This window comes from Vulpes vulpes, chromosome 12 (genome assembly GCF_048418805.1).
Source record: "Vulpes vulpes isolate BD-2025 chromosome 12, VulVul3, whole genome shotgun sequence".
In the NCBI taxonomy this organism is placed as follows: Eukaryota; Metazoa; Chordata; class Mammalia; order Carnivora; family Canidae; genus Vulpes; species Vulpes vulpes.
Window position 1 is genome coordinate 106,066,750 of NC_132791.1, and position 26,867 is coordinate 106,093,616.

The 26,867-nt window shown below is 42.5% G+C and overlaps 1 protein-coding gene and 1 non-coding gene across 7 annotated transcripts in view; one reads left to right on the forward strand and one right to left on the reverse strand.

Moving 5' to 3' along the window:
- The window catches only part of PRDM10 (PR/SET domain 10), a 96,864-nt gene that overhangs the window by 4,612 nt on the left and 65,385 nt on the right, over positions 1–26,867 (forward strand). The window lies entirely within an intron of this gene.
- LOC112920394 (U6 spliceosomal RNA) lies at positions 8,192–8,295 on the reverse strand. The gene has a single exon (XR_003235057.1). It is a non-coding gene; the product is annotated as a U6 spliceosomal RNA (small nuclear RNA).

Below are 26,867 nucleotides of genomic sequence, written 5' to 3' on the forward strand. Positions count from 1 at the left end.
TATGCTCAATTAATCATTCAAACCTAAAATAATAAAATGAAAATCTGTTGAGCACACAATCCATTAAAAAAAAAAAAAAAGTAGAGCTAAGCATAATCAGCTGAATTTTCCCAAACTTGGTCTGCTACTTATTGATTTTTATAATGTGTCATTTTTTCAGAGATTTAGGAAATACTTCTGGGAGAACGTTGAAATTGAGAAAATCAGGCTCACAGATTTTTTTTTTTTTCTCCTCAATGATTTAGGAAACGGCCACAATAGTTTGATTCCAAGTATGGAACGTTTTGGACCAGCTCATGGGACAACTGTCCTTTTAAACAAAAGAGAGTCAGCTTACAGATGAAATCATATTCTTTTAATACCTTTTAATTCTTTTAATATTATTTTAATATTTGAAAACATTGAGGGACACCTGGGTGGCTCAGTGGTTGAGCATCTGCCTTCGGCTCAGGTCGTGGTCCCCGGGGTCCTGGGATAGTGTCCTGATTGGGCTTCACACAGGCTGCTTCTCCCTCTGCCTGTGTCTCTGCCTCTGTCTATGTGTCTTTCATGAATAAGTAAATAAAATCTTTAGAAAAGAGAAACTTTTAAAAAGAAAACATTGAGAGTTTTGCCCTAACTTACTTTGGTGGAAGTATTTCCTTTTACTACCCCGTATGGGTAGTACCTAGTTTGACCTTGTGGCATTGAACAGCGTGGGCTCTGTGAACAAAAGAACCTAGATTCATAGACTAGATTCAGTTGACTCATCTTGGGCCTATTACATAAATCTCTAGGCTTAGTTTCTTTATCAAATCCTTTAACATTTTTTTTTAAAGATTTATTTATTTATATTTTAGAGAGAGAGCTTGGTGGGTGTGGGCAGAGGGAGAGGGAGAGAATCTCAAGCAGACTCCATACTGTGTTGACACTGAGCACAGAGCCCCATGCGTGGCTCCATCTCACCACCCTGAGATCACAACCTGAGCCGAAACTATGAACTGTGCCACCCAGGCATCCCTCATTCAACTAGTTCTTAATTCTTAATGAGGATAATAATAGTACCAATCTCATACTCTTGGTATGAGAACACTTGTTATCAGTCACTACAATAATACAAATGGCTCAGTAACAAAGCACATATGGGGGCCCCTGGGTGGCTCAGTGGTTGAGCATCCGGCTTTGGCTCAGGTTGTGACCCCAGAGTCCTGGGATTGAGTCCCGCTTTGGGCTCCCCACAGGGAGCCTGCTTCTCCCTCTGCCTGTGTCTCTGCCTCTATGTGTCTCACATGAATAAATAAAATCTTAAAAAACAACAACCAAAAAAAACCTCAAAGCACATACTGATTGCTGGCTCAGTACCTACCGATTTTGAACCTTCTGCTTCAGCCAAACAAATCTTCCCACTGTTCCTGCAGTTCCTGCAGTATTATGGAGTTTTCCTTCGTGTTTTCACACCTTACTTTCTCACACGGATTGTTTGTGTCATCCTTCCCCGCCCCCTCCTCCAGTTCTGTCCACCAAAATTCCATCCACCTTTTTTGAGCAGTTGGTTGGTAAACTTTTTTTTTTTTTTTTTTTTTTTGTAAAGAACCAGGGAGTAAATATTTGTGGTTTTGTGGACCATATGGTCCCTGTTACAAGCACTCCTCCCCTGTCATGTGAAAGCATGGCTGTGTTCCAGTTAAACTTTATTTATGGACTCCAAAACGTGATGTACTGTAACTTTCATGTGTTACGAAATACTCTTTTTTTGGAGTCTTTTCAACTATTTGAAAATGTAAAATAGCTCGCAGGCTATATCCAAAAACAGGTGCTGAGCCACCCTAGGGCTGTAGTTTGGCAAACCCTGTACTAGAGCAAGTTGAAAGCACACATTCTTCATTGAGGCCCCATTGACCGTCTTACTTGAAAGTGATCTCCTTTGTCTCTGGATGTCCTACAAAACAGGATTTCTGTACTGTTTTGTAATAATAGTGACATTGACCGATTGCTCCATTTGTATCATGTAGCAGTTATCTGGGCTTATTTCTTGGTTCCCAAATATGTTATAAATTCCTAGAAGTGATAGATACTTTTTAACCCCCTCATGTAGTGCAAGAAAGCCTTTTACTTGCTGGATTCTATAATGTTTGGAGGAAGAAAGGAGTGAAGGCAGTCAAGATATTCAAGGTGATTTCTGAAGTCTTCTTTACTTTTCTTCAAAATTTTTATGTTTTGTGTGCAAATCTCTCCCATTTTCTTAGCATTGTTTGAAGATTTTGAGGCCAGTCTGTTGGGGGTTATTTTCAGGCTTATTACAAACCATGATTATAGGCAGCCTTATTATGTCCTTCTGAGAGCGGAATAGCTATAACACCTTTGGCTAATTGTTGCTTTGCATTTGACTATCTGTTTCCATTTCATCCTTAATGTGCAACATTGACAGAAAAGTATTGTAACTACAGATGAAAAAAGAAGACAATTTTAGTGAATGATGTAAGAGTGGTGGGAGGGAAGGCTAGGAGCAAAGTGTGTGCATTCTCAATCCTAGGCAATGGTTTTTATATATTTTTTCTTTTTTAATATTTTATTTATTTGTTTGACACAGAGGTAGAGAGAGCAAGAAAGAACAAGTGAGGGAGCGGCAGGCAGAGGGAGAGGGTTCTCGACAGAGCAGGGAGCCCGACATGGGGTCTCCATCCCAGGACCCAGGGATCATGACCTGAGCTGGAGGCCAATGCCTAACTGACTGAGCTGAGCCATCCAGACATCCCTATTTTTTTCACTTAAGACTATTTATTTATTTATTTATTTATTCAGAGAGAGAGAGAGAGAGAGAGAGAGAGAACACACAGTGGAGAGGGAGAGGGAGAGGGAGAGAGAGAGAGAGAGAGAGAAGCAGACTCCCCGCTGAGCAGAAAGCCCCATGTGGGACTTGATTCCAGGACCCAGACACCATGACCTGAGCAAAAGGCAGATGCTTAACTGAACCACCCAGGTACCCTGACAATCCTGTGTATATTAATTAGATTTCAGTCATTTATCCATCTCTCTTGAAGTTGATTAATGAAATTATCCTGGATTTTAATTAAGTACTTCATACATTGATAAATATAAGGACCAACATACAACCAATTGGTATTGAGGACACTTGTTTATGTGACATGTAAGTTTTATCAAGTACATGAAACCTGTTGAAGTGAGATATGATATAACAATGAAATGTTAATTCTAGAATTAAAACTAAATTATAGGGAGGCACCTGGGTGGTTCAGTCATTTAGCATCCAACTCTTGGTTTTAGTTCAGGTCATGATCTCCGGGTGGTGGGATCTAGCCCCCTTTGGGCTCTGTGCTTATCACTGAGTTTGCTTCAAATTCTTTCGCCCTCTCCTTTCCCCTCTGCCCCTCTCTGTTCACACTCTGTCTCTCTGTCTCTCTTGAATAAACAAACTCTTAAAAAACAACAGCCCCTCCCGGCCTCCAAATTATGGAGAGCCTGGCTGGCTCAATCAGTGGGACATGTGACTTTTGATCTTGGGGTTGTGGGTATGAGCCCCATGTTGGGGGTAGAGATTAACTGAATAACAAAAAACAAAAAACAAAAAAACAGAATAAATTATATGCAACAGAAATTATACTTTGATGAACTTCGTTTCATTAAAAATTTTTAAGAGCATTTATATTCATGCTTATTTATGAATTATATATGAGTTATCCCAAAATCTAGGTGTCTCATAAAAAAAAAAAAAAAAAAACCTATATCTTTTGGGGTGCATGGTAGCTCAGTCAGTAAAGTGTCCCGACTCCTGGTTTCAGCTCCGGTCATGTTCTAAGGGTTGTGAGACAGCCCTGCATTGGGCTCTGCACTCAATGAGGTATGTGTTTGATATTCTCTCTCCCTCTCCCTCTGCTCCTTTCCTTGCTTGTGCTCATACACTCTTGCTGTCTCTCAAATAAATAAATAAAATCTTAAAAATGGCATCTTTTTATACATGATTAAAAAATATATCTTTTTGGGGTCCCTGGTTGGCTCAGTCAATGGAGCATGTGACTCTTGATCTCAAGATTGTGGGTTTGAGCCCCATGTGTAGAGATTACTTAAAAAAAATTAAAAATCATATGTTTTTTCAGATCTGTGGTTTTTCACCAGTTATAAATGATAGTAGATATGGGACACCTGACTAGCTCAGTCTCTAGGGTATGTGACTCACTCTTGGGGTTGTGGGTTCGAGTCTCACATTGAGTGTAGAGATTGCTTAAAAATAAAATCTTTGAAAAGAACTCTTGGAGATATATTTTAAGTCTAACAAAAAATGTGTAAAAGACCTTTACAAAAAATAATTTGAAGACTTTATTGAATGACTTTATGTGAAACATAAATAAATGAAGAAGATACATTGGTTCAAGGATCAGAAGATTTGATACTGCAAAGTGGCAATTCTTTGGAAACAGACTTAGAGATTTAATGTAATCCCAACAAATTAATAAAAAGGCAAGTTGATACTAAAATTATCAGTAAATGCCCAAGAAAAGGCCAGTGACTCTTGAAAAAGTAGAAACAAATTGGAAAACATCTTTACTAGAGCTCAAGAAGAGCTGTAATAATTAGGACAATGTGGTATTGGCACCAGGATAGACTAATTGATCAATAGGATACCATGAGGTGTCCAGAAACAGATTCATATGTATTCAAAAACTTATGACCCAGGAAGCATGGCAGATGAAAGGCAAAACAATAAAGCTTTTAGAAGTTAATATTGGAGAATGTATTCATGACCTCAGTATAGATCTTGAATATTGAATCTTAAATAAGATGTTACCTGCACTAATTAGATAATGGGCAGAAGTGTTGAGCAGGCATTTCAGAAAAGGAGCTATCCAGATGTCTAATAAATGCACAAGAAGCTGTTCAACCTTGTTAATAATCAAGGAAATGCAAATTACAACCACAGTGCCATATAACCATATACGTAAATCACAGTTAACAATACCGAATCCTGAAGCTGTTGAGCAATAGGAACATTCATTCCTACCTGGCTGATAGGAGTATAAAGTGGTATGACTACTTTGGAAAGCAGTTTGGAATTATCTAGAAAGTCAAAGATATGTGGACTCTAAAACCCAGCAGTTCCCCTGCTAGAGAAATGCATATATATGAGATAATCAGAAAACGTATTTGGAGTAATTAATTTTCCTGATATGAGTTGACTCAGTTAATATCTGAGGGCTGCTATGTTCTCTTCTGTGCACAAAGGTAGCTTTTGTCTTGGTACAACAGTGAATTAATGTTATTTATATCTTCCCTCTGCTGAAAACTTTATTTTTTTTTTATTTTTTTTTTTTTTGCTGAAAACTTTAATACAAAATTTTCATCCAGTCTGTTCTTCAGTTCCTAAAACAATGCTGGGCACAGACTAGGTATTTAATAAATATTATTATTTGATTTTTATAATGGGTACTCTTCACTATAGCTTTGTAGTTACCTCAACTAATCTGGTTTATGGACTAATTTGTGCATTTAAAACTCCCTGTGGGTTTGGTAAATTATAACCTCCCCGGGTTCCTTTGAGATCAAGCCCAGCCTAGTGATTGCATCATCTGGTGGGAGGCCAAGGGGACAGAAGCAGATCCCAGCCAGGCTTGAGTTCTGGCAGTTTTGCGTAGGAGGAAGCTGTGCAGCAGAGAGGGAAATGACCAAACTCTAGTCAAAGGTGTCTGGGTTCAAATCCTACTTATGGAGCCCTATGACCTTGGACAGGTACACATTTTTGGTTGTTGTGGAGACTGAAATTGAGTATTTAAAAGCCATCTCACAATGCCTGGCATGTGATAGATGCTGAGTAAATGGCAAATAGCTACAATCATTACTATTCCACTGGTGTTTACTTAAGTAATATTATTTCCACAGTATACATTTTCATTAAGATGGACTATGATTATGCTGAGTTTTAAAATAAAAAAAAAACTGCATCCATTAGGGGATTCTAATTTTGTGGTCTCCGTTAACCACTTCACTGGATTTGCAAATGAATCCAACATGTTAGAGTCTGCATCTGAATGAAATGGTTCAGCTAAGTGTTTGCAGAGTAGATATGGCTGAGATTTCTAAACAGCAGTGGGATGCCACTACCTTGTCTCTTCGTGGAGGAAAACGCTAATCACAGAGGTTTAAAATTCTGTCCATTTTGATTTGAAATACATATATTTTTTCTAGTGAAATACGTCATGTGTCAGTTGAGAGGACGCTGGCTTATAGTTACTTATTCCCAAAGAATACTTATTCTTTGGGATACTTATTCCCAAATGAATGGTTTAATAATGGAAATGTATTAAGTACCTTTTGTTTTTGTTTTTAATATTAAGTAGCTTTTGATTGGAAGTTAAGACTTTTCTGGGTAAGATATCTTCATGATCTAATGCTTAGCCTGTGGTGATCATAACTTAAATAGTTATTAACATTTGTAATACACTCTATGCTATTGTACTCTATTGTAACAAACATCCCACTCTATATCTTAACGGTGAGCCTGTGACTTAGCTAAGACAGGTGATGTTATTTCACTTGTCAAGATAAATAACTTTTTATTTGCCTTCACATTCAATATTTTTACACTGTTCTGTACTTAAGAAATGTCCTGGCTTGTAGAAGACAATTCTGGATGGTAGCCTCTTATAGTTAGTTTTATTAAGATGGAGAAGGTTGAAATTTGAAGAAGGTTGAATAGAGAGTATAAGTCTTAATTATGTGCCGGCAAGATAGGGTTTTTATTGAAGGCAATTAACTGCCTGCCTATGTCATCTGTCTGGGCTCACCATCTCATTCATCAAATGCTTGTCTTTGACCATTCTGTGTTGCAAAATATTTAAATTTGCAAACAAAGGACTGAGGTTGAGGAATGAGAACTTGATAGTGAACAGCAGGTGAGACCCTCATTAACCTGCTGGGGGCTGGTGGTGTGCAGAAGTGAATTGGATATAAAAGGAATTACTTCAAACTAGTATCAATTTGCTTCTTAATCCTGGGTCAGCACAGTGGCTCAGCCTATTTGAACAAAAGGCTGAATAGTGTTTCAGGAATTGAGGTAGCTTGAACAGGTAGTTACACTGTTTTCTCTTGCATTAAACATGTAGTGTTAAATAAGGAAAATTGGGTTCTACAATAATTTCCTGTAACCAATTTTAATATTCTCTTTTTTTTTTCCAGTTAAATCATTAAAGCCCTCGAATTTAAAGAAATAGCTTAGTATTTAAGATTACACCTCTTTACATCACCCAGTATTTTATCCTAACTACTTGGAATTGTGATTGTTGAGTCATTGTTACCACCCAGAACCATCTGTAAGAAAGGCTTTTCAGGCCTCCAGAACACCCACCTGCCAGTCCCCTACTTCGTTACTGCAATTGCTAATTCAACAAAAGAGCCTGAGATATTTGGGCCAGATAGCTTTCTGTGTCCAGGTGTGCCAGGGCCACGGCCAGTAGTATTTGTACCCCTGCCAGTTGTCTTGTGAAACAATGCCACCGTTCACAAAGGGAGCTGCGGCGATGTGCTTCTGCTATGTAAAGCCATTATCTGTAGTTGAAAAACAGGGGCACTCAGTGTTATTGGATGAGTCATTTGTATCAATCTTTCAGTCTTCAGATATTCCTCATAAATCCATATTTACATACAGTGCTTATTTCAAATATTCCTCATAAGTGGATGGAACAGATTAGCTTGTGAGCATGTGGCAAAGGGAAGCTGGAAAATCAAATACTCAGGAGAGTAATGGGGTTGGCAAGGAAGAGCACTTAAATTACAGAAGACCACTTACATTACCAATCACTTCAGCCTTTTAAGAATTCTGACATAAATGCCACAAACATATTAGGGAGGCTGGTAAGTTGTATCAGGTGTCAGGATTCTTGGTAAGTTTTTGTTTAGCAATAAAGGTTTTTTTTTAAGGTGATGATTTTGAGCACTGAAAGTTTATGTATGAATGTCTATTAATATCACTAAGACCCAGTAAGAATTCAGAACTTGGATCCTTGCTTATTAAAGGCAGGTCTTGGCCTCATTATCATTATATGAGGCCTCAGTATCTCATATTACTCCTCGAATGATTTTCCAGAAGGTGTTATTGCCGTGATAGATTTTCCTTTCCTTTTTCGTCTGAGAGTTACTCAGATCTGGCTGACATCAGGATCACCTGTAGATATTTATTTATTTATTTATTTGTTTGTTTATTTAAAATAAGGAACCCTTCATGAATTTGCCTGTCATCCTTGTACAGGGGCCATGCTCATCTCTGTATCTTTCCAATTTTAGTATGTACGCTGCGGGAGGGAGCACCACCTGGGGATGTTTAAAAGCAAAGATGCCCGCCCTTCCCCTCTACCTCTGCAGTTGATTGAATAAAAATTCTTTTTAAAAAAAAAATTTTTTTTTTAAATTTATTTATGATAGTCACAGGGAGAGAAAGAGAGAGAGGCAGAGACATAGGCAGAGGGAGAAGCAGGCTCCATGCACTGGGAGCCCGATGTGGGATTCGATCCCGGGTCTCCAGGATCGCACCCTGGGCCAAAGGCAGGCGCCAAACCGCTGCGCCACCCAGGGATCCCTGAATAAAAATTCTTAAGGTCGGGTAGCTCCTGGCCGGCTCAGTCGGTAGGGCATGCGATCCTTGGTCTTGGGGCCATGAGTTCAAGCCCCACGTTGGGTGTAGTGCTTACTTAAAAAAATTCTCAGCATAAGGCTCTGGAATTTGTCTTTTGGCCTAGCTCCCTAGGTGATTCTGATGAAACCAGTTCATGAACTTTGGAAATTGTAATTCTTTAACTTGAAGGCTTTTACAGGCTCATCTTGTTAGAGACTTTTCTCTCTGTTACTATGCCTTGAGCATGTCCTCAAGTCCTCTTGAATCTGGAACTTTCTCAAGCTGTTTTTATATACATATGTATATGTGTGTATATAAAAATATATATAATATAACTATATAGTAATATATAAATATTACACATTCACACATATAAACTTTTTTTTTTAAGATTTTATTTATTTATGAGAGAGCATGCCCAAGTACTGGTGCATGCATGAGCGGGGTGAGGGAGGGGCAGAGGGAAAGGGAGAAACATACTTCCCACTGAGCTTGGAGCTCAACTTGGGGCTTGATCCCAGGACCCCGGGATCATGACCTGAGCTGATGCCAGATGCCCAACTGACTGAGCCACACAGGGGCCCAAAAGTTCTTGGTGTTTATTGTCAAATGGCTCCCTAGGAGTTCTGCATTGATTGAAGTGTCCATCTTTTTTTTTTTCTTTTTTTAAAAATGGCTTCATTAAGGTATCATTCATATACCAATATACCATTCAATTCACTCGTTTAAAGGGTATAGTTCAGGAGCTTTAGTACATTCTGTAGTAGAGTTCTGTAGAGGTCACCACAGTCAGTTCTAGAATATTTTCATAACCCCCAGAAGAAACTCCACACCTCCTGGACATCTCGTTCGTCTTCATTCCCCATCTCTATTCTGCTTCCTGTGCCATTCTGCATAGTTTACGTAAGTGAAATCACTCAACATGCAGTCCTTTTGCGACTAGCTCTTTTGAGCAGAGCACTGCGCCTGGTCGCAGCAGACATGCCGCACCACCGTGCCTCCCTTACTGGGGTCTACCCATTTCTGGTGTCCACAGGCTCTTCTGTTTTTGACAAGCAAAAGCTGAGAGGCCTGAGAAACAGAGACGCCTGCAGAGAGTTAGGCAATCTCTTAGGCCTGGAGAGATAAAGATCAGAGTTGAAGGACTACAAAGGCGCTCAGTACTGGAGGCCCAACATCCCAGAGGCAAAGAAGACCCAGGGGGTGAGCCTGAGACCAGCAATGGCTTTCCTCTTGAGGTATTTGCTGCTAAGCTGTGCCAGTCAAGAGGCTAACCAGCGAAAAGCAACCAAATGGAAGGGTGGGGATTATGGTAGCTTTACATCACTGGGGAGACCAAAGCTGCGATTCAGCCCCACCAAGGAAGAAGCTCCCCAGGAGACAGCTCAGAGTCTCTGTGGCAGCTTCTGGAAGGTCAGGCTGAGGAGCAGACCCAATGTGATAGTTTTCCGGAGGGAGTGAGCTCCAGGGGACTGAGTGCCCTGCCCTCCCAGGGGATCAGGGGATGGTGGAGGGAGATGGTGGTGGTTACTGGGGCTGTCAGGCCCCAGTGGTGTTCCATGCCTTGACCCACCAGAGTTTACTCTGGAACGTCCCTCATGTCGGGTGCTAATGGTTTGTGCCCTTTTCTGTAGGCCCGTGATACACTCTGCAGCTTTGAGGCTTCCCCTAAAATCATGTGAGAGGAGAATAGAGAACTCCTGACAGATTCTCTTTGAAATCGCCTTCAGATTTTACCAGCCAACCAGGTGTTCTTTGTAAAAAGGAAAAGGCAGACATCAAGGTTTATCATTCTTCAGAACTCACACTGAGTGGTGGTTCCTTTTGAACTCTCAAGGATTTTAATGTAGAATTGTCGGTCTGAGACCCGCAACAAGACTCTTGCCCTTGGTTTTTCTTTTCTTTGAGGAAGGCGGAGGACTCGGTGCCCGGTGGGGAGTAGAAGGGCAAAGGGACATATAAATGGAGTGGGAAAAGGGTACCTTTCCAGATCTGCTTGAGCCACTTAGGTCCTTGCTTATTTTTGTCACCCTGTTTTCTTTTTTCTTTTTTGAAGTCATCCTGTTTCCTAATCTTTTTTTTTTTCTTTCTTAAATCTTTTTTTCAGTTTTCTTCTGGTTACACAGTATTGTCTTTGATGATGGCCAGCAATGAATCAGAAAAGTTTCTTTAGGATGTTTTCTGCAATAGTGTTTAGTCTGTGATGCATCAGTCCTGTAATAGTAAAAGTGCTACTGATTCTGAAATTTTTCTGCCATTGTCTGTTCACTTATCCAGTTTCCTAAGTTTTTTTTTCAAAAGTTTTCTTCCAATGGCATAAAATTTTACCTGGAGGGGTGCCTGGCTTGTTCAGTGGGTAGAGCATGTGACTCTTGATCTCAGGGTCATGAGCTCAAGCCCCATGTTGGGTGTGGAGCCTACTTAAAATAAATAAACAAATAAAACAAATAATTTTTTTATCTGGAGTTTTTCTGCAATCTCGAACATTTCATTGTTTGCTTCACTGTTAGCACTCATGACACATGTTAAATATGATTGGCATCAGTAGAAATACCTAGAGGACTCTATTATCACTTTCTCATTTTCTCATTTTTTATCTTTACCCTCAGACTTGTCTGTTTAGTTGGAAATATTCCAAATCCATAACAGCTTAATGAAAAACACTTTAAATTTGGAACCTAGTCAAAGGCTTATTGTGATTATTTTTTAAAGTTGTCTAAACCTTTTGTTATTTTATTTTATTTTATTTTTATTTATTTATTCAGAGAGAGAGAGAGAGACATAGGTAGACGGAGGAGCTGGCTCCCTGCAGGGAGCCCAATGTGGGACTCGAACCCAGGATTCCAGGATCACACCCTGAGCTGAAGGCAGATGCTCAACCATTAGGCCACCCAGGGGTCCCTCAGAAGCTCTTATGAAAGTCTCATTTCCCTGATGGTTTACTCTCTCAGCAACCTTTGGTTCCTCAGGCCTATTTTCCCTAATTAAAATTGTATTTATATTACTTCATTGTGGAATTAAAAATAATATTTTGGTCCTATGACTGCCCTCACTCGGGGGTTTCCAGTACTCTTAGCTGGGGGCAGAGGGGGCTGACGGGATAGGGTGCAGTGCTGGCACGGGCTGGGGTGGTGTTCAGGCTGGGCAGACCCACGCCTGGGCAGGTTATGTCCGCTCCCTCTCTGGCATTTCCTGCTCTGGGAAACGGAGTGCAGTGTTGCATTAGCCTCCGCAGGGTTGGGGTGAAGAGCAAAGCAACAGGTCTGTCAGGAGACTTGGAACACCGTGCTAGGCAAGGTGATAGTATTGTTATTTTAAACGTCTCATTTTTAGTTTTTTCTCGGTGTTACTAGTGTGAAATATTAAAATTGAGAAACTTACGTGATGATTATTTAGGCTTCCTCTTCTTTGCAAGACTGGGGAGTTTGTGCTGAAATTTCTAGAATTCTGTTATTCATCCCTTGCTACTTATGCCACCAGTTCCTGTTCATCTTTAAGAACAGAGTCTAGTAGCTTTTTTGTCTTTTCTTTTGAGTTCTAACACCGTTTTGTCCAGAGATCAGTTAAATGTAAAATTTCTACTTGCCGTTCCAAATGAGTGGGCACAGTAGAAACCCTTCATTTTCATTTCACTTGGCCTAATTTTGTAGCTTTCAAATTTAATATTGCCTCTCAGTCGTGTAGTGGTTAGCAGCTGTTCAGAGCACTCCTTTATGATTCTGTGCTATTGTTTTCGGAATTATGAAGATACTTGTTTTAAATATTTTATTTATTTATTTTGAAAGAGAAAGTAAGAGCGTGCACGTGTGTGTGACAGCAGGGGCAGGCAGAGGGAGAGAGAGAATCTCAAGCATACTCCATGCCCAGTGCTGAGCCTGATGGGGGGGGGGGGGTGTCAATCTCACAACCCTGAGATCATGACCTGAGCCCAAATCAAGAGTTGGTTGCTTAAATGACTGAACCACCCAGGTGTCCCGAAGATACAGGTTTCAAGCAACTCCCCTGGGTTGTTGTGACACTAAATTAATTAATAGATTGCTAAGTGTGAATTGCTTAGACCAGTGACTAGCACATGGAAGGCACTCAGTATGTGTTAGCTGTCCGCATATCCTGTCCCTGTGATTGGCCCTATGCACCGGCTCATCCCTCAGCCGTGTCCCAGGGCACAGTGCCAGAACCAGAGGGTTGTGGTTAACGGTAGATGCTCATGCAGCTGGTGGGATGGGTGTTTTCCAAGGCTTTCATTAAAAAGAATGGTATAAAACCTAAGATGAATCAGGTCAGGAGTCAGAGATCCAAGAAATAAATCCAGAATCAGAGCCTGGGAGTTTGTGAGCTAGGAAACTAGGAGGTGTGTGTGTGTGTGGGGGGGACAGTTGAAATAGGTCCAGAGGGTGGCTTGTGCTGACTGGGCCTTTGACAGGAAAGTCAACTGTCTTTGTATCCCCTCACCTGGCCATCCTGCTCCCCCTAAAATGAAAGTCTTTGGGGTTTCCTCATGTTGGGGAAGTATTTATATGGAAGAAGTGAAAAGAATGAGCTTGAGGTTTAATAGGACATTGGCAATAAGGGCAATCCCTGCTGGGGCGCCCGGGTGGCTCAGTCGGTTAAGTGGCCGTCTTCGGCTTGCCTTTGGCCATCATGATCCCGAAGTCCTGGTGAGATAGAATGGTGGTGAGGTCCAGAGCCCGTGGCCAAGAAAGCATTTTTTATTAAAGCGTGAGGATAGGACCTGTGGGCAGAAAGAGAGGCTGCCCTGGGGTTGTGAGGAATGGCTGATTATATACTATGGGGATGGAGGAGTAAGGATGAAGGGAGGGTGTCCTAAAGGACTTTCATCTGCTGAAGGAGACCCTCAGGACCCTCCCTGGAGGCCTGACTGTTCTCAAGGTCAGGTTGTTTTTCTTTCTAGCAAGCGTGACTAACACTGAGATAGTTGGAAGTTTCCTGGAGAATGTCACACACCCCACCCAGGAGTGGGGGCAAGGGGCGGCAGGTTGTGGGGTGTCCTCTTATGCTTTGTCATCAGCTAGCCTTCTGCTCCTTCATCGCCGAGATCGAGCCGGGAGTCTGCTTCTCCCTCTTCCCCCTTCTCCTGTTCTCACTCGCTCTCTCTCAAATCTCAAATAAATAAAATATAAAAATCTTAAAAAAAAAAAAAAAAAGCAATTGCTGCTATTTATTATTCACCTACCATGTGCCAGACACTTGGGCAGGTGCCGTGCGTGGTCGCTACCCTGCTCCGAGGAGCGCAGAGCTGACTGGCTGTCAGGGGTTCCAGAAAGGTCAGCGCCTGGACCGGGCTGGCAGGGTGGCTCTGGCCACCGCGGGAGCGCGGGTGCAGTCTGGCTGGGCAGGGGACAGGCGGGGCAGGCTTCACTGGCCATGGGAGCACTAGGGCCCTGAGTGACCCTGGGTTTTCTTCACGGTCTCGAGGGAAAAAGGTACCAGTGAAGTCCCACGTCCAGCACGGCAGAGACCGCGTGACTACTGCAGGCATCATCCAGGGCGTTTTATTTCTGTTTGTTTCTGTGGTAAAGCACACCTGAAGCAGAACCCGCCCCTGAGCGGCTCCGGCCTGCGCGGCGCGGGGTGGTGCAGCCAGGCCTGCAGGTTCCCGCAGCCCTTCCCGGGTCAGCGCTGGGCCAGGCCTGTGCTCGGCCTGCGTGGGGCCGCCTGCTAGCCGGGGCCTCGTCCGGGCCCTTTGTGCTGATGGCACCGAGCCTTGTGTTTCTAAGGTTCATCCACCTACCTCGTGGCTTCGGTCAGAATTTCCTTCCCTTTTAAAGCCGAGTCAGGTTTCCCTCTGCGTAGACCCCAGTGTGTCTCGCCCGTGTCCCCGGCCCCCGTGGCATTCCGCAGAGCAGTGTTCTGGGCCTGGATCAAGCTCCCGATTGTTCTCTGAAGGCCTCTTTACTTAGTAGTCGGAGAAACCCCCCCCACCCCCCCCCCCCACCCCCCCCCCCCCCCCGCCTCTGCTCCCCCTACCCCAACTGTAACTGTTTCTCTTTTCTCAGAAAATCCTTAATCCTGGATCTGCTTTCACTTCTGATTCTCACCTATTCCCTCAGAATGAGAAGGTTCTTTCCTTTTCCCTGACATTCTTCTCGCCTTCTCCGCCCCACTTCCCTGCCTACTTTGCTGGTTTGGGTATTTCTTGCTCAGACATCCTCCCCTGCTCTGTTTACACCTTTGCCTTCCTGCCTCCTCTCCTCGGGCTCACGGCTCACGTTCTCTCTGGAATACTCTTGTTTTCTGCTTCCTCAGGGCTTTTCTCTTTTCTTTCTTTCTGGCCTCTCTTACTCCCTTCTCTCCTTCCTCTAGTTAATTTCTTCTTACTGTACCGTTTTTGATTTATGGCTCACAATTCGCCCTAATTATTATTTCTTTCATTTAACATCTGAGCTGCTCACCATCGTCTAGTATTCTAAGCATTTTGCAAATATTAGCTCACTTGATTGTCTTTACACTGTACGAAGCACATCCCACTGTCATCCCATTCCTGGTGACGCCGAGCTGCCACAGAGAGGTTCAGTAGGTAATTGGTACAAGGTCCCCGGTTAGTGAAGCCACAAGGGCCAGGATTGGAAATCGAAGGTCTGGCTCCAGCTTTTGGGCCGAACCTTCGCTGCCTGAATGCAGTTCCCTAGCTCAAGGGCAGTGGGGTATAGTAGTTCAAGGTTGAGTTAAACAAAAAAATGCTTGTCCTGCCAAGTTCTAAATGGTTTTTTTTTTTAATTTATTTTTTAAGAAACTATTTTTTAAAGATTTTATTTTATATATTTTAAAGATTTTATTTATTTATTCATGAGATACACAGAGAGAGAGGCAGAGACATAGTCAGAGGGAGAAGCAGGCTCCATGCAGGGAGCCTGACGTGGGGCTCTGGGTCTCCAGGATCACGCCCTGGGCCAAAGGCAGGTGCTAAACTGCTGAGCCACCCAGGCTGCCCTAAAGATTTTATTTGAGAGAGAGAGAGAGAGAGAGAGAGAGAAAGGAAGAGGAGGAGGGGAAGGGAAAGGAGAAGGAGAGAGGGGCACAGCAGGGGGAGCAGCAGGGGGAGTGGGGAGGGAGAAGGATCTGCAGAGCGGGGAACCCAGTGTGAGGCTCGATCCCAAGACCCTGGGATCATGACCGGAGCAGAAGGCAGACGCTTAACCAACTAAGTCCCCCCAGGCGCCCCCTCTAAAAATGTTTAGAAACCAGTGCTTATATCCAGAAGTCCCAGGGGTAGCCGGTGCACAGGGTCCAAGAGCACCTGGCTCTGCAGGCCCCAGACAGACGGGTTCCAAGGCTGGCTGCTGACAAAACCCAAAGGCAGAGAATCAAGTGGTGGGGAACTAAAAAGAATTTATTTCAGGGGAGACCGTGGGCTAGCATCTCAAAGACTGTCTCCAAAGTGCTGAAAATAGTTCAGGTTTAATTAAATAAGGAAAATGTGGGGCAAAGGTGGGTGGGTACATGAGGTGGGCAAGTGAAGGTCAGGTCTAATCATTGCCTGGGGTCAGTCCCATGGGGTCCTGCTGGCCCAGGGCAGATCTCGTGGCTTGTGGGGGGGTTCTGGTTGCCATCACAGGGTGCTGTGCCCACAGGGGTCTTCGCCTGGCCCAGGAGACTTGCTGGAAAGAACCCAATTAGAAAGTTTAAGGTCACAATGGAGACAGCCAAAGTCGTTTTTCATCATCTTATATCTTCACAGGAGTCTTTATTTACCTTTTATCTAATACTCCTTAAATCTATGTTTCTTTTCAAGTTCCATGATTTAAAAAAAAAATCATTTAATCTTATATTTTAAGGACTGAAAAGGTATATAGAATTGAATTGTAGATATAGATGATAGATGTAAAACTGAAAAGCAGTTTGATGAAGTTATTTTATAAAGAGGCAACCAATTTTCCTTAATATATTCGGTTTTGTTTTCTAGCTTTGTTTAATCACTGACCTCTGACATCCTAACATATGGTTCCATAAGTTTTATTTATTTATTTTTTAATTATTTTTATTTTTTTTAATTTATGATAGGAACACAGTGAGAGAGAGAGGCAGAGACACAGGCAGAGGGAGAAGCAGACTCCATGCACCGGGAGCCTGACGTGGGATTCGATCCCGGATCTCCAGGATCGCGCCCCGGGCCAAAGGCAGGCGCCAAACCGCTGCGCCACCCAGGGATCCCGGTTCCATAAGTTTTATTTCAGCCAAGTTTATTTTATTTCAATTAAATTACTAGTAAATAAACTTTTTTTTATTATCCCAAGAATCAAAATAGAGTGGGTAACATAACTATTTCATTGTATTTTTTAAGGTTTTTTTTTTTTTTAAAGATTTTATTTATTTATTCATGAGAGACACACACACACACACACAGAGAGAGAGAGAGAGAGAGAGGCAGAGACACAGGCAAAGGACAAAGAAGGCTCCATGTAGGGAGCCCGACCTGGGACTCAATCCCAGGACCCTAGGATCACAACCTGAGCCACCCAGGCGTCCCTAGTGTGTAACAACTTTAAAGGAAATATGTAAAGGATTATCTACCAATGTAAATTATCAGCATTTGGAGTGTAATCCATGCCTAAATTGCTTTATGTCTTGCACTTATCTTGACTGGGATGGTTTAGCTGGGAAGTCAAGGACAATAAACTTAAAGAAAAAAAAAAAGAAAAGGAAAGCTGAGACAAACAGCTTTAGGCAATGAAAGAAATCTCTGCTTAAAGCATCATTTAAATCCTTCCCAATGTCAACCCGGTGGTGTGGTGTAGGGGTGAGAGCACTCGAAGTCGCAGGCTCTGGTTTTTGTGCTGTCTCTATTTGCTCCATGACTTGAGTGACTTGAAGCGATTTGTCTTATCTCTCAGACTTGTGACTTTGTCATCTATACAATAGAAAGTTGCTCTGGATGAGTGGTTCTCAAACTATCCTTCCTCCCCCCAGATTGTGTTCTACAGCCACACCAAGGCGTTCTCTCATATAAATAAAAATAAAGGATAGAATTTTCTTAATTTTGAGTTTTTACTACCTGAGATGTCACTAACCCTTTGTTGCTATTGCTGTCAATTGTCTTAGCCAATGTGCTGAGTGATGGCAAATGAACAAGTGGCCAAAATAAAAAAAAAAAAAGGAAATATCTAGTCCTGCTTAATTTGATAATTTTGGGGAAAAAAATGCATAGTGAGGTTGGATGTGATTTTTATATAGCTCATATATAATGGACTTATTTGTGCTGGAATCATAACCCAGGTGAGGTGTTCTTAGATTATAGGATGAAAAGCAATGTAGGATAGTGGCCAAGCACGTGAGCTCAGCAGCCAGATTGCTCAGGCTCGTGTTGCAGCTCTGCTATTTACTTACTAGCTCTTGCTAGCTCCGTTCCCTGGACAAGTCTTTTAACCTCTCTCTTTCTCCTCCCCTACACAGTGGAGGTAATAACATACCTACTTCATAGGTTATTATGAGGATTAAATGAATCAGTGTATGGTAAAGTACTTAGAACATGCCTACTGCTTAGTAAATACTTTAAAAATATTAGCTATCATTATTCTGTGATAATAGATTAATATTTAACGGTACCCAGCAAAGAACATTGATTTCCAGGGCTATCTTCCAAACATGTTTGAGAAGCCTGGGCCAGGAATTTCTCTTCTTATTCTGAAATTCTTTTATTCCATGTCATAGAATTGGATTCCCTATAATCTTCTTGCTCCCTTTTTAAAACTTAATCCCTTACTGAGCATGTTTTTTCACTATACATAGAGTGAAATCACTTTTTTCCATTTCTCAAGTGGAATCTAGTCTTAAATATGACTTCAGAAGGGTTTCCTATTTCTTGACAAAGATGTCTATATATCCTATACATTAGTTACAATTGTTATCTATTATTAAATACCTAATATACTTCATTCTTTGTCCTTCTGGATGAAGAATGTGGAGTTCAGAGAGAGTAAACCAATTGTTAAGAGCCCTAAGTGGCAGATCCAAGATTTTAAGCCAGGCCTTCTGACTCCAAAGCCTGCTGCACTATAAGTAGGACAAATCCCAATTCCTATTCCAGGAGCTGTAGTATTTATGGTCACTAATATGAGGGACGCCTGGGTAGCTCAGTGGTTGAGCATCTGCCTTTGGCTCAGGTCGTGACCCTGGGATCCTGGGATAGAGTCCCACATCAGGCTCCGATGCGAGGAGCCTGCTTCTCCCTCTGCCTGTGTCTGCCTCTCTCTCTGTGTCTCTTGTGAATGAACGAATAGAATCTTAAAAAAACAAACAAACAAACAAACAAACAAACAAAAAAACCCCAAAAAACTAATTTGAAACAAGCTCAGGCAGCAGCACACCTCTAACTGCTCCTGTTCTACATGAATATTTTTGAAGGATGCTCTTTCTTTTACTTGGGTCAGCAGAAGTCACCATATAGCTGTTCCTACTCTTTCAAAGAATGACAGTGGATCAAGCCATCAGGTGATAGGGCAAATAAGAAGTTGCTTGTGTATTAGGCCCGAGGGCCTCTGGGTTCAGCGGCACCCCACTGGCCCCAGAGGAACTCCCATCCTGGCCCCATCTGCCTTCATCTGCTACCTGGAGGATTCCCGCCGCCACAGCCCTGGGCTGGCTGCCCTGCCCAGCATCGCCACCGTGATGCAGGCGCCTGAGCTCAGGGAAATGCTGGGGCAAGGGAAACATTCTGGAAATATTCTGCCTCGGCCTCCCCTTCTGGGGTGACTGGCCCCCCCTTCTGTTCTCACTCCCCAGCCTACCCACAGCTCCCTCCCCAGCCTGGGACTCCACTTTTTTCACTCTCTTTCTCACACATTTTATGTTCATTTTGCAAATCTGTCGACCTCCCTCTAGCTTCTTTTCTAGGTGTGTCTAGTGTTGGCTTTTAGGGAAGGAGCCAGCAGTTTATGATAATTAGTCGGTTTGTAATGAGCTGGGAAAGTTAATTTGTAAGTGCACGATATGGAATGTGGGACACCTCTTTCCGCATAAATAGGCAGAGAAGGTGCCAGGCCAGTACAGAAACCTCTGTTGAATTCTTCGTTTCCAGGTCTTAATAATGTACCAGTAGTCCTGTGGAATTTAATCACTATGCGTAACAGCATTTTATTTTATTTTTAAAGATTTTATTTATTTGAGAGAGAGAGAGAGAGTGCCTGAGCACAAGCAGTGGGGAGGGGTGGAGGGAGAGAGAGAACCAGGCTCCCCACTGAGCAGGGAGCTGGATTGGGGGCTCAAGGTCAGGACCCTGGGATCATAACCTGAGCTGAAGATAGACGCTTCAGCCACTGAGCCACCCAGGTGCCCCGCATAATAGCATTTTATTTTATTTTATGTGATTTTATTTTTTAAAGATTATTTATTTATCCATGAGAGACACACAGAGAGAGGCAGAGACACAGGCAGAGGGAGAAGCAGGCTCCCTGCGGGGAGCCCAGTGCAGCACTTGATCCCAGGACCTGGGACCATGATCTGAACCAGAGTTAGACACTCAACCAAGAGCCACCCAGGTGCCCCATATAATAGCATTTTAAGTGAAATTTTATTTATAGCTCAACCTGTTATCTCGGCTACACATCTACCTGTGAAGGCAGATCTGCGCCTTGTCTTCCACCTCTGTGTACAGGTGATGAAGTGAGAGCTTCTCCACTTTAAATGCTGGGTGGCTTCAGAGTAGTGACTTCATCTAGCACTATAGGCCCAATGCTGGTGGGAACCAGGCCGGTGGATGATGAGGGGTAAGGCTCCAGGGGAGGTGGGGTGCTGTGGCGTCGGGATGGGCACTCTAGGAACTAGGAGGGAGGCAGGCATCTGGGGAGGCCGGGGGCTCTAGGACACTCCATTGACATATTTAGACCCAACCTTATAGCGAACTGGCTAGAAAAGCAGGGGTTCATCTTATCTTCTTCCTCCCCCTTACTCTCCAGCACTGTCACCCTTCTCATGCAGGTCTCACCTGGAGCGAGCTGGGAGGTGGGCTGTCCATCTCCCCACCCAGACAGTGAGCTCCACAGGAGCAGGGTTTTCACTCACCTTTTTATGTATCTGATGTTCACAAAGTGAGGGGAAAAATTGTTACCATTTCTCAATGTTCATCATTACGCCCTGTGATCCCAATTGTTACCATGTTTTATTGAATCTGAGACATTAGTGGTAAGATACATAATTGCTTTATGTATTGTTACAAAAGAGAAGGCCTTGCCAGTTAAACTGTGATACAAATGCTTTTGCCACTTAGAATTTTTATTATATACTTATTGAAAGAGCTCTTTTAGATTTATTTAGACATAGATTTTTATCACGTCACTCTTATGCACACATAAAAAGGAAAATGTAAGTGAAAGAAATTGATTAAGGTATTCCGATTTTATCTGACTCTTCAGAATCACTTTTGACTCCGAGTCATTGACGTATCTCTGTGCCACCAAGAGTGGTGGTGGTGCGGTGTTTCCTGGGGCGCCTGGGTCGCTCAGTCAGTTAGGTGTCTGTCTTCAATCCAGGTCATGATCCTGGGGTCCTGGGATCCAGGCCCATGTGAGGCTCCCTGCTCAGTAAGGAGCCTGCTTCTCCCTCTCCAGCTCCTCCTGCTTGTGGTCCCCCTTTCTCAAATAAATAAATCTTAAAAAAAAAAAAAATAGTGTTGGTGATGCAGTACTTTTTAAAAGAGGTCATCCGCTATCTCTGGGAATCTCCTCCAGGCAGCTAGAACCATCCTGGGAGTTTTGATCCTGGTGTTTTTTCCCTCGACCTGTGGCAGGCTTGTCTTTCCTCGTATCTCAGAAATGGTGGTGCGTAGTGCAGCTTCATCCCTCTCACTGTCTTCCATATCCAGGTCCTACAGGCCTTTGGCTGTTAAAGTTATTTTCCCAGTGATGGACATTTGCTTCCCTTGTAGTTTTAATGCCAAATCATAGTATAATCTCTGAAGATATTTAAAGTGGCAGTTAGGCTCAGGGCGTCCAGTGTGGACAACACACACGACTCAGTGAAGCGAGGACAGGGCCCATAAATGACCATGAGCAAGGTCACAACAAGCGGCCAGCGGCATCCACATCCTGACCGACACGGTGGAGACAGTGACCGCAGGACACCACGGTTGTAAAATAGATCCCTAGTTCAGAAATGTTAAGATGTGGGAAAAAAGAAAAAGCATCATAGACTTGACAAAATACAGATTGTTAATTCCTACAACATCCTTGCTGGGCAGATCATTTGGATTTTCAGACGAGGAGACTGGGGATCTGTGTGTGGCTTACTGACGTCATATCTACCAGGAGCGTGGTGGATTGGGAAAGTAGAGCCCAGATTTGTTTGACTCTAAAGCTCATACTTTCAAGTCTACGGCATTATTCAAGAAAATAAAAATAGACGAGAAGCTTCAAGGAAGCAAGATCTTTTTTGTTTTTGATACACTGATGTTTTTTAAGGACCCAGAACAGTACCTGGCATGTACTAAGTACTTAATACCTGTTCAATAAAGCCCCTCAAGAGAAGACGGAAGTGCAGTCATGTCCTCCTTTTCTAGAAATGAAGTTTATAGCATTTTAGACAAGGGGGGAAAGCCAGGAAGATGCGTGACCATTTTCCAGACAAGGTGGAGTGTGCGGTTCATCATTTCTTTCAGGTGTTAGGAGAGGCAACCTTGTGAGGAGGGGAAGGACATCTGTCCCCAGCCGAGTCTGTCAGCACCAGCCTGTTGCACACACTAGGTTGTCCCTGGACTCTTCCTCTCCACCTTCTGCAAGTTCACATCAACAGGACTCGATGCATTGTGCAGTTAGAAATAAATTAAAAAAGGGAACACAAATCTGATAAGCCTTACCCTAAAAGAAATTTGTATATAGGGAGGGCATTTGTTGTTTGATCAGTTGCTAAGTTTTATTTATTTTAATTTTTAATTTTTTAAAAGATTTTATTTATTCATGAGACACAGACACACACACGCAGAGGCAGAGACACAGGCAGAGGGAGAAGCAGGCTCCCTGTGGGGAGCCCGATGTGGGACTTGATCCCGGGACCCCAGGATCACACCCTGGGCCGAAGGTGGTGCCAAACTGCTGAGCCACCTGAGCTGCCCAACTGCTAGGTTTAAAAAAAGATAAGAAATGTTTTGAAAACTCTGAAGCTCGTACAGTTCATCTGTAAATATAAAAGTTGACATATTTGAGCACTAGAATTTTCCCCATGTATCATAGAACCCTCACAGTAATCTAGGAGGTAATTTTTTAAAAAAAGATTTTATGTATTTATTCATGAGAGACACAGAGAGAGAGGGAGAGACACAGGCAGAGGGAGAAGCAGGCTCCCTGCGGGAAGCCCAAGGTGTGACTTGATCCCAGGACCCTGGGGTCATGCCTTGAGCCGAAGGCAGACGTTCAACCACTGAGCCACCCAGGTGCCCCTCTAGGAGGTAATGAATGTCTCCATTTTCCATATGATGATATTTAGGACTCAGAGAATAAACAAGTGATGTGGCCAAAGTTATATACTAGTGAGCTGATGAGCCAGTCTGGCAGCTAGGATGTTCAGCTGAGATTCTGCAGATTTTCCTCTACACTCTGCAGCTTAGAGGGCTAAGCTTAAGGCAGGATTAGGCTTTAGAAACCACTTTACACTCCCCTTCCCCCTTTTAAAAAGATTTTATTTATTTGAGAGAGAGAGAGTGAGCGAGCGAGAGAGAGCATAGAGAGGACAGCAGGGGAGGGAGAGAATCCAAGCAGACCCTGCACTTAGCAGAGCTACATGCAGGGCTCAATCTCACAATCCTGAGATCACGACCTGAGCTGAAATCAAGAGTTGGGTACTTAACCAACTGCACCACCCAGGCACCCCTAAATAAATCACTTTATATCCTCCAGCATCAGTGTCCCCATTTTTAAATAAGAGTGTAAAGCAGTGGGCACCTGGGTGGCTCAGACAGTCAAGCTTCCATCTCTTGGTTTTGACTCAGGTTGTGATCTCAGAGTCTAACTCTTGGTTTTGGCTCAGGTGGTGTGAGATTAAGCTCAGCACGGAGTCTGCTTGGGATTCTCTCTCCCTTTTCCTCTGCCCCTCCCGCTCGTGTTTGCTCTCTCACTAGAAATAAAAATAAAAATAAAAATCTTTTAAAAAATGACTTATTTAGTAGTGGAGTCATGTCTAGAACTTAGTTTTTTTTTTTTTTTTAAGATTTATTTATTTTAGAGAAAGAGAGCACAAGTGGGGGTAGGGATTGAGGGAGAAGGGGAGAGCAGATTCCCTGCTGAACTCAGCTTGATGTGGGGCTCCCTCTCATGACCCAGAGATCACGCCAGAGGTGATAACAAGAGTCAGAGGCTTAACCTACTGTGCCACACACGCACCTGTTTTTTTTTTTTTTTTTTTAAGATTTTAAGTTATTTCTACATCCATTGTGGGGCTTGAACCCACAGCCCTGAGATCAAGAGTCACATGCTCTACTGACTGAATCAGCCAGGCACCCCTTAGAATTGAGTTTTCCTGAGCAATTTATTAAATAAATAAATAATTACAGAATGTCACTGTAATGGGTGTTTGAAGTAGTTTCATAGGTTGAGAAACTCAATAGGTTTTATCACTATATTGTAAAGAACAAGAACTACAAAGAGGATATTCTGTGGCACTGCTTTGGATTCCAGACACTTTCTGAATTAAAGAATCTTCACCATCTTGAGTTTCTTTATTTGCTAATGAAATTCTAAAATTATTGAGAACTTGGACCATGGGCAGTATCTCACATCCTTATTGCTCAATGTTACATGCAACCTTTCCTATGTGTAGATGAGCAGTTCTGTTGTTTTTGCTCGATATCTACTGAGTAGTTATTTCCGTTCTTCTTCTTTTTGTCCTTATCTTATATAGTTTATTGGTATTTTATGTTATGTGATGTCTACTTCCTTATTTGGGAAAGATTAGGAACAGGGTATTTCAGTCTGGGGTAAACATCCTGTTCCTTCCTGTTTCTGCTTACTTGCTCCTGTCCTTCCTTCAAATGCCCTCCTCTGAGGTCATCTCTGAGCACCCAGTTGGGATTAGGGGTCCTCTTTTCCCATGGCATGCTGTGATAGCTTTTTAAACACTGCATACAAATTATCAAGCATGCCACATGTCAGATCTAGAATTACTCTCAGGAACACACACATTCCTTGGCCTGTAGGAACTTACAGTTGAGATGGAGAGCCAGATAATTTGACAGAAAAATGCAGTGTGATTGAATACACTTTTTAAAAAGCTAATATGTGTTTGTTATATAGCAGGCAATGTACTAAGCACCTCACATGCATTATTTCATGTCATTCTCTCAATAGCCTTATGATCCCCATTTATAGAGAAGGAACAGGAACTTAGAGAACATCTGTGTTTTGTGTGAGGTCAGTTATATTTCATAATTGCTACCCAAATCCAGGTCCAGAGCCCAAGCTCTAAGCACTGTGCTCTCGTACTGACTGCTGCCTCTCTGCAGCTCAGAGCACTTTTCCTCGTGTGTCCCCTGGGCCCTCATGCACCAGGCACAGGGAGGTGGGTGCCACTGCTGGAATTTGAGAATAGTAATGGCTTGCCAGCCAAACAGCCGCTAAAGATTCAACATCTTCCCTTAGAGACTTCAAAAGAATTCAAGATGCTAACAAATGTAAAGCAACACCCAAGTTATTCATCACAGTGTTGCTTGTAATAGTGAAAGATTAGAAGTAGCCTCAGTGTTTGTCAACAGGAGGTTGATTAAATAAATCAGGATATATTTATACAATGAAATGATGCAGTTGTGATAAAGTATGAGGAAATGATTATATAAATATGGAGTAATGTAGAAGGTATGGTGTTTTGTAGGATAAACAAAATGACTTAGAAGAGATGTTACTTTGTGTAGAATCAATAGTATGCTGCCCTCTGTGGTGGGAGAAGCTGTATTTATGTTTGTATATATGTGTGCAAGCATGCGTGCAAGTTCTACACCCAGCATGGACTCACGACCCAAGGATCAAGAGTTGCATCTCTACCAACTGAGCCAGCCACATGTCCCTGTATTTTTGGTTATATATTCATATATATATCCTATGGAAGGATAGACAGGAAATAATGTATATAGGTTGCTTCTGAAGGGTGGTTAAGGGATTCCAGTTAGGGAGATTGTCCACTGCATACCTTTTTGTGCCTTCCGATTTTGAAATTGAAATCATAAGTGCCTTCCTAGAAATGAAAACAAATACAGAAGGGGACTTAAGGCTGTACATGTTTCCTGAGTGTGTGGGATGAGCCTGCCTTGGTCCTTGCCCCATCCCCAGCACCTAGCATAGCATGCACTTGAGTATTTTATGCAATCATTGAATCAAGTTGAAAAAACAATCTCAAATTCCTGTGTAGGAAGGATACAACATCCCTTTTGTGGTATTCCTGCTAAAAATACATATCCCGAATCTAACCATGAAGGAACATCAGACAAATTCAAATTGAGGAATAGTCTGAAAGATAAATGGCCTGTGTATTTAAAAAATCTCAAGGTCATGGATGACTAAGAAAGACTAGGAGACTGTTCCAGATTGGAGAGGATGGGAGGACACGACAACTGGATGCACTGTGTAAAATGCCAGATTAGATCTAGGGCCAGAAAAAACAGTTGTTTCTTTCTCTATGAAGTACATTAATTAGACAAGTGCCAAAATACGAAAAATGGTCCGCAAATTAGGTAATGACACTGTTTCATTCTAACTTCCTGGTTTTGGTAGTACTACCATGGGAAAAAGTCCTGTTTTTAGGAAATAGGTTTTAAGAATTCAGTAAGAAAATAGCATGTGTCTGCAACTTACTCTCAAATAGCAAAAGAGGGAGAGAGAAAGACAAAGGTAGAATGTTAACATTTGGTAAATTTGAAGAAATACAAGTATTCTTTCTACCATTTTGCAGCTACTCTGTCAAACTATTTCAAAAGTTAAAAAACTGCTTCCTATATGGAAAATTCTGTGATTTTGTAATGTTGGGCGTTTTATATCCTCTTTTTTTTTTTTTTTTAATTTATTCATGAGAAACCGGAGAGAGAGAGAGAGAGGCAGAGACACAGGCAGAGGGAGAAGCAGGCTCCCTGTGGGGAGCCTGATGCAGGACTCGATCCCAGGACCCCAGGATCACACCCTGAGCCAAAGGCAGACACTCAACCATCCAGGCCGTCCCTTTTACATCCTCTTGTATAATTTTGTGGTTTTCTTTATGTAGAGCTTTATATTTTTGGTGACATTTATTCCTAGATTTCTTAATATATTTATTCCTCCCAAAAAATAACAGCTCTGTTGAT